This window comes from Eptatretus burgeri, chromosome 15, assembly GCF_056783735.1.
Source record: "Eptatretus burgeri isolate ZD-2024b chromosome 15, Ebu_testis_v1, whole genome shotgun sequence".
NCBI classification, from domain to species: domain Eukaryota; kingdom Metazoa; phylum Chordata; class Myxini; order Myxiniformes; family Myxinidae; genus Eptatretus; species Eptatretus burgeri.
In genome coordinates this window covers 1,459,069-1,466,778 of record NC_140975.1, presented here as the reverse complement: position 1 = coordinate 1,466,778, position 7,710 = coordinate 1,459,069, and positions in this window count along the sequence as shown.

The window sequence follows — 7,710 nt, the reverse complement described above, 5'->3', positions numbered from 1 at the left end:
ATTTGACAAATAGGGTATTTATTAACAGTAGCTGGGGAAGGAGGGGAGCACATAAGGGCAGAGTTATCACGACTAATAAGAGATGCAAGGCAAATAATGTACAGCGAAGGCACTTCACAATTTACTGCTGAAACACGGTCCCACCGACACACACACACACACACACACACACACAAGGACATGGACCTGTCGACCTCGTGTGGTTTGGCTGACATGAGCGAACCAGGCCAGCGTTGAGATGAACCAGGCACCAGCGATGGGACGAGCAGAGCCCGGAACACGCGCTCGAAGAAATGGCCCAAAGAGCCAGGCGCCAGCGACGGGACGAGCAGAGCCCAGAACACGCGCTTGAGAAAACGGCCCGAAGAACCAGGCGCCAGCGAGAGCGATCAAAGTCCAGAGCTCCGCCCAGCGCTCGTCCCGACAACCAAAACTCTCCCCCTTTTTCCAGCAGATTCACCGCACTTATTCTCCGCTCTCCTTTCCTTTCTTTCTCTCCGGCTCTGTCCGTTCAGGCGTGGCCCTCTCTCATTGGCTGCCCGATGGCAATCTCGCTCGCACCCCTCCGATTGGCTGTGAGGGGCGCCATGCCCATATTTGAAGCGAAATCCAAGATGCCAATGCCCCAAAGAAACCCTGCCTGGCACATTGGACTCCGCCCACATATGTGCCGACACGCACGTAGGCCATGGCGTCAGTGTGAGGAAGCAAGGTGAGGGTGATGCTGCTGTTGTAGTTATAGTTGATTTAAAATAAAAGAAAACCCTATCAAAATAACTCCGCAGCGCATGAACATTTAAGTTCCCCGTCCCTTGTTTAATGGGTAATATCTATCCACATTTACTTATTGAAATAACTGAGCTATAGGACCTGTATGTTGAGTGATCATGGCTTCCAGAATCGTAACAATACAACCTTTGTTGTTGACCTTGGGCCAATGTTGACCTTTTGGTCTATGTTGATCTCAAATATAATTGGCTTGTTGAATTCAGTGACCTGAAATGTCAATCGGATGAAAATTGTGGATTTTAGAAATCTCACCTTCGTTGTTGACCTTTTGAAAAAAAAAACCAATAGGCTTCATCCTTATGACAAACTCCACCATGTGGTGAAGTTTCTTGAACATCGGTTTAAAATTGTTACCTATAGGCGATAAACAGAGAGACAAAGAAACAAACAGAACAAAATTGACTGACCAATGTACTTGAAAAATCTTCGATTTTACAAGTAACAAAAAAACAAACAGAGTGAAAACATAAACCTCCTTCACCTTCGGTGGAGGAGGTAACAAGAACGGCACTCGGTAGAGCGCATACCTCTGCCAGGTGGAACAGTTAACATTTTGTAGTCCACTGATAGGCTGGTTCTGGATCCGAATCTTCACCAACATCACTTCGTCTTTGTCACACGCCCAACCTGTCCACGAAGTTTCATTCAAATCCGTCCACATCTTTTTGAGATATTGTGCTATACATAGTTTTTGGCCATATCTCTCAATGATGAAGAATCACTTTAAAAATTATCGTATCTGGATCTTCACCAAAATCTAATCATTTTGTCCTTGTCACACACTGAACCTTTCCACCAAATTTAGTTTAAAACCGTCCACAGCTTTTTGATATCTCCTGTTCACAGTCAAACAGACAGACGGGTGAAATCACAACCACCTGCAGGGACGGAGGTATCTAGAATGGGACCGTTTACATTTTGTATCCTATTGATAGGCTGGATCTGGATCTGGACCTGAACCAAAAATTTATCGGCTCGTTCTTGTCACCTACTGAACTCGTCCACAATATTTTGAGATATCTTGCAATTCAGGATATCATTTTTGGCCTCAATCTCTCAATTTGGAAGAATCACTGAAATATATTTTTTAATTCTCACATCCAGATCTTCAAAATCTAATCAATTTGTCCTTGCTACACACTCAACCTGTGTAAGTTTCATCTGAATCTGTCCACAACTTCATGAGATATCCTGCTCACAAACAAACAGACGTCTAAAAAGGGGGTGAAAACATAACCTCCGTCCACCTTCAGTGATGGAGCTAATAATTATCAAATGGAGGACCAAGAAGGAACCCGAAGAAGTAAAGAGCAAGGATGGAGTCATCGGGAGGAACCGGGATAGGATTCGGGTTTCTGCTGCTACTCCACAACCCTCAAACCCACCCGAGCGCAGTCAAGCGAGCCTTACAGAAAAATTTCTGCAAGAATTCACTTCGCAGAGAGATAAATAATGAAAGAGAGAAATAGAGAGATGTAATGAAAGAGAAGAAGAAGCAAGAATTAGAATGAATAAAGAGAATTGTGAAAAAAAATTAGAAATATGAAAGCAACAAAGAGCAAAAATGTCAGCAGTTACTCCCCAGACTTAAACGCAGCACCATGTTCAAGCTACCAGAGGTTCCATACTTACTAGAGATTACCAAAGATAATAAATGCAAAAAGTTCATAGAACACGATGCAGCGTTCAAGTCTATACAGAACTTGAAATAAAATAATGACTTCAAAGATTGTTAAAGAAAAATTCCAGAAGTTTCGCTCCATTGAAGCAGTCTTCTTTATCAACCACCTTATAGATTGGAACATATCCAAGTACTGTGAAACTGGAGTTTCTTGGAAGTGATAATAAGGCGATTTGTGTTCTCCAGTGAAGTATATAATTAAGTTGAAATAGAATAAAGATTGTAAAGGTCGTATAAAAAATTAATTCCTGGTTTTACTGCAGTTGACAGTGTCTATTGTGTCACCCGATCAAACACGTTACATTAGTTATTCATTGTTGTTTGTATCCTTTATGATATCCTTACAAGCAGTACGTTTCCTGTTTGGAATGATTTTCAATTTTGTTTAACTGCCAGACAAGAAGACAGAGTCAAAAATTTTTTTATCTCACTCCTCTACGTTTGTGCGATCGGGACAAATCCAGAGGCAAAGTACTGTTAAATGGTAGGGTTTTTTGTGTGTATACCTTGTCGAGGCTCTTATGAGAGCAAACACACAACGCACAGCAAGTGGGACATGCGACAAGAGGGGTGGGAGTGGGAAGAGCAAAACAGTGGGGAACAGAGACATTAGGAGATCTGTGGAAGGGAGAGGGATGGGGCGGGGAACACGGGGTACACAAGATGGACATTACAGGGACTTTCAGGAAGGAAAGCAGGGAATTTGAAGGAGGTGGATTAACGGGGGTAGAAAAGATCGAGGATTTGGATGGGAGACAATAGGTGGTGGAGAACAGCTGTTTTGAAGGCCTGGAGGGAAGAATGGGATTGAAGAGAGTGAGGGAGTTTATTCAAAAGGCGGGGAAAAAGAGGAAAGAAAGAGAGGTGAGCAGTGATTCGTGATTTTGGTAGTTTTCCCAGAAGGGGGATGTTGGCGGGACTTGAGCGCCCTGCGGAATGTGGTGGGGACAAATCGCAGACAGAGCAGGGGGGGCCGCGAGACCGGAGAGGAGACGATAGAAGATAGAAAGATCACCGACCTGCCTGCGGTGAGAGAGTGAGAGGCCCAAAGACTCAGCCTCATCGCGGGAGATGCCAATGATCCGAAATGCCTTGGTTTCCACAGCATGAAGCTGAGAAAGGTGGGAGGCAGGAGCACCAGGCCAGAGGGGAGAGCAGTACTCCATCAGGCTGCATATAAAAGCTTTGTAAGTGGTCAGGAGCTCAGGTGTGCCGAGGAAGGACTTTGCACAACGGAGGATTCCCAGTCGGCGACTAGCTTTGGAGGTCAGGTTGGAAATGTAGCTTTCCCAGGAAAGATCTTGGCAGATGGTGAGATGCAGAAGCTTGAAAGAAAGGACTTCTTCCAGAGGATTGTTGAGAAAGTGGATGGGGGGGGGGGTTCCCATTTGTGTTCAAAATATAACATTTAGTTTCAATAAGTTGTTCCTCGATCATAAACTCACGTTAGTAGACACAGATGGACGGACATGAACCAATTGCTTAACCCCGTTTTTACGCTTCACATGCACAGGGTAATAAGAGTAAAAAATAGGACCGTGGGTCCTGAAGCTCACCTGGATCAGGAGCAACAGTCAATGATGTCATAAAATATCAAAATTTTGATCATGTGCAGAATCTGGTCACATGATTGGTTGAATGGAAGACTTTTCAATGCTGATTGCAGCAATACCTTTGGCAAGACATGGTACCGGCGATAGCTCGCCCACTCTTCATGAAGGACACCGTGGGGATCTTTAATGTCCATCAACTAATTTTGGGAGACAGGACGCCCAGTTTTACGTCCCTCGGAGGGATGATACATACATTGGTGATTCACACCGTCTGTTAAACACCAGGATGACATCTTATAGCTGGGTCGATTCAAACCTTGGCTCGACAGCTTAGAGGCAAGTCTGGGTACCTCGAGGTTAACCTGTCAACCAAGGTCATGTAAATAAAATCTACTGGTGTCCCTGGACGGTGTAAAATCTAATCAGTCATACAATAATTGCCTTTAATAGAGTGACAAGATGAATTTTGGACCTGTTCTATATAATGAGAACCATGTGTGTCAGTGTGTTTCTCCCATAACTCCAAAACCATGAACTTAGCAGCCCCAACCTTTGCTTGCATACTAAGGGAACCGCAAGGAAGTGCATGCGTTAAAATTGGGTGTTTGGGTTAATTAAAAAACCTCTTGTGAAGATAATTAATGGTCTTATTTCATTATATCCTTCATCAGGTGCAGCCTCGGTCACCTCGCTCTACCCTGTCTTAGTCTTAAGTCGACATTTTTTTTTGGCCTGCTCAATAATGCCTTGTCTTGGAACAGGCTGCAATGGTTTCTTAACGATAAAGTGTTCAAGATGTTTTTTTCACTTTCCTCACTCATATTATCGAATGCCTGATCATCATACCACAAATTGCTGGATACATTGCAATGCTTATAAACGCCGGGAGACGGCAGTGTTCGTGGCTTTATTTCATTTCTGCATGTGTGATAAGCTCTATAATCTCTTAACCTGAGCCGAATTTCAAAATGTAAACTGTGACATTGACCTTAGCTGCAGTTTCGACTGCGAAAAAATAGTGTTCATTTGTCCAATTTGGACATTGTTTGACACTGAGCATCTCCGAGTATTCTTGGCTTTATTTAGTTTCCACACATGTGATGAGCTCCAGAGTCTAGATTCTCTTAACCTGAGTGACTGGAGGTGTCTGGAGTGTTAAACAATGTGCGAATTGGATAAATGAACACTTTGTCTTCTTCTACAAATGGGTAAAATTGACTTCTTCAAACATTTATCCAAGAATACACTCAAGACATTTGGTGATATGGTCAAGGCACACAAATCAAAGTCATCCAACATAAATGTAATGATCAAGGCTGATCGAGAGTTATTTGCCAAAATGAGTGTGGTTGCTCAACATTGACAAATGAACATGCGTGAAGCCATGAAGTACACCGTCGCCATGGTCATTGGCAATGCCAGATGGAGCAAGTACCAAAACTGCAAAGGCCACACTGTTACACATCCTGGAAGAGCATGCTGATTCACGTGCTAGCATTCCACCATTAACAGCCTGGATCCCTAGATGGAATGGCTATACCGCACTCCCTTAAGACCATTCTCGAGACATTCAGTGAACTGCATAGCCAGCTATCTTTTACAGATTTTAAAGTGTACAGCTTCTAAGAGTCAAACCAGGACTGATCTCGTCATGGACCAGTATCCAGAAGTGTCCATCAAAAACCCAGAGTGATGCTGCTGGTGGAACCATGAAGATTAAGATACAAAGCGGAAGTCAAAAGTGTCCCACTCAATGGAATAAGTTTTTGAGTGAAGGAAGTAAAGCAATAAAACAAACGTAGCTAATATCCTTGTGACAGAATGGCAGTGGAGAGAGTGTGTAGGGAAGTCTGTAGGATGTAGGCCATTGTATTCTTGCGGTTCTGCGAAGCTGGCACTCACCCAAGGCAATCGCACCCAACATATAGCGGTCCCGAGACAGTTATTTCATTAGTATTCGTTCAGTTTGCCCTTCCATCATGTCTCGTGGGTATATGGGACAAGATGCATTGCAAGGGCTTTTAGTTTGGTCTTTAATTCCATTTGCTATTTTTTCATATATTTTATTCGTCCCCATTGGACTTAGTCCGAAACGGGGGCTAATGGATTTGGCCTCGATTTTTGTGTCCGCGCGTGCGTGCGTCTACAACCATTTCTCGGACAAGCATTTACCGATGTTATTCGAACCAGGCACACAGATAACGAATGATGGCTTACATGAGCGCGTCACTTCTTTTTCGAGATCACGTCGAAGATGGCCGACTGGCGGCCATTTTAGTTGTAAAAAAAAACCTGATGAACGCGTCCTCAACCATTTCTGGGACAGGCATTTACCGATGTTATTAAAACTTGGCGCACGGATAACGAATGATGGCTTACAGAGACACGTCATTTGTTTTTTTGACATCAGATCCAAGATGGCCGACTGGCAGACATTTTGTTACGTAAACGTGTCCCCGACCATTTCTCTGACATGCATGGACCGATTTTGTTCAAACTTGGCACAAGTACAGTACACAACCGCATACACTTGCAGCTCACTTTATTTTGTGTTCTGATCAAAGATGGTCGACTGGCAGCTATTCTAGTTGTAAAAACCCCAATGTTGAACGCGTCCTCAACCATTTCTTGGACATGCATTTACCATTGTTCAAACTTGGCATGCAGATAATGAATGATGGCTTATATACGCATGATAATACGAGTGAGGAAAGTGAAAAAAAAACTTTATCGTTAAAATATCGTTGCGGCCTGTTCCAAATCAAGGCAAGGTTGAGCAGGCCAAAAAACATGGCGGCTTCAGACCCCAGCGAGGTTACCCAGGTAACGCCTTAAGAGCCCAGAGAGCGAGGAGGTGGCCGAGGATGCACCTGATGAAGGATATAATTAAATAAAGGCGTTAATTATCTTCAAAAGGATGTTTTAATTAACCCAAACAACCAATTTTCACTCTTGCACTTCCTTGGAGTTTTCTTCATCTGTATGCAAAGGTTCAGGTTGTGAGGTTTCATGGTTTTGGAGATATGGAGGAGAAACGCGCACGCGCGCACGCGCGCACGCACGCGCGCACGCGCGCACGCACGCACGCACACACACACACACACACACACACCCTTTTATTAGTACAGAATATTGTTGTTAATATTATTATTTTGAAGCCCTGTAAGGTTGACATTATTAATGTGATATTATCATTATTCTTGTTTATTCATTACTTTTGCCATTTGAAGTGGCCTTTTGTAAAAATGCCGCGATAACAGAAGGTCGAACGACGCTCCAGCTGCTGTATATTTGTATGTACAGTGTATATAAATACATAAATATATATGTGTATATATGTGTATATATATATATATATATATATACATCTATATATATATATATATACATCTATACATCTATACATCTATACATCTATACATATATACATCTATACATATATACATATATACATCTTACGAAGGAGGCAGAAAGGTGATAAAACGGGAATTCCTGCGGTTTGTTGTCGTCGAATCGAAAGCACCATCGGCTGAGTGTGAGAACGACACGAGGGTTGTGAAACATCACTCGTTATACCCCGTCTCGACACCCCCGGGAGTGTACTTTTATATCCTGCACAAGGATATGAATAAACAACGCGTCGTACATGGGATGAGACTTGCACGTTGGAGAACAGCATTTTGGGAC